Source organism: Haplochromis burtoni, unplaced genomic scaffold, assembly GCF_018398535.1.
Source record: "Haplochromis burtoni strain Fernald_Lab_line unplaced genomic scaffold, NCSU_Asbu1 Contig_4456, whole genome shotgun sequence".
Taxonomy (NCBI): Eukaryota; Metazoa; Chordata; class Actinopteri; order Cichliformes; family Cichlidae; genus Haplochromis; species Haplochromis burtoni.
This window is the reverse complement of record NW_024586817.1, coordinates 2,852-3,247: the sequence shown is the minus strand read 5'-3', so window position 1 is coordinate 3,247 and position 396 is coordinate 2,852.

Sequence of the window (396 nt, the reverse complement as noted above, 5' to 3'; positions counted from 1 at the left end):
GCAATACTGCAGCTGACAGGGTTTATTATGTGAAGCAGCAGCTTGTTTAGTTTAAACAGTCCGCATTAAGCTGGGCAAACACTGTGCGATTTTTTTCCTGATGCGACCTGAGTGCTCAAACTGTGCGTCCATAACATGAAGCTTATTATACAAAATCTGTCTCTCGCTCTCCCTCTCTCCGTCTTACAGACACACACACACACACACACACACACACACACACACACACACACACCACTGTCAACTTTGCTAAATTACTAATGAAAAACATTGACCAGGCAACTGTGATTGAGCAGCAATGTCCATCCAACTCTTTTCATGGTTGTTGTAGTCGTCACAATTTTGTGAGGTCACATTGAAAAGCCTTGGATACGGAAGCGTAGAGCTGCCACCCAG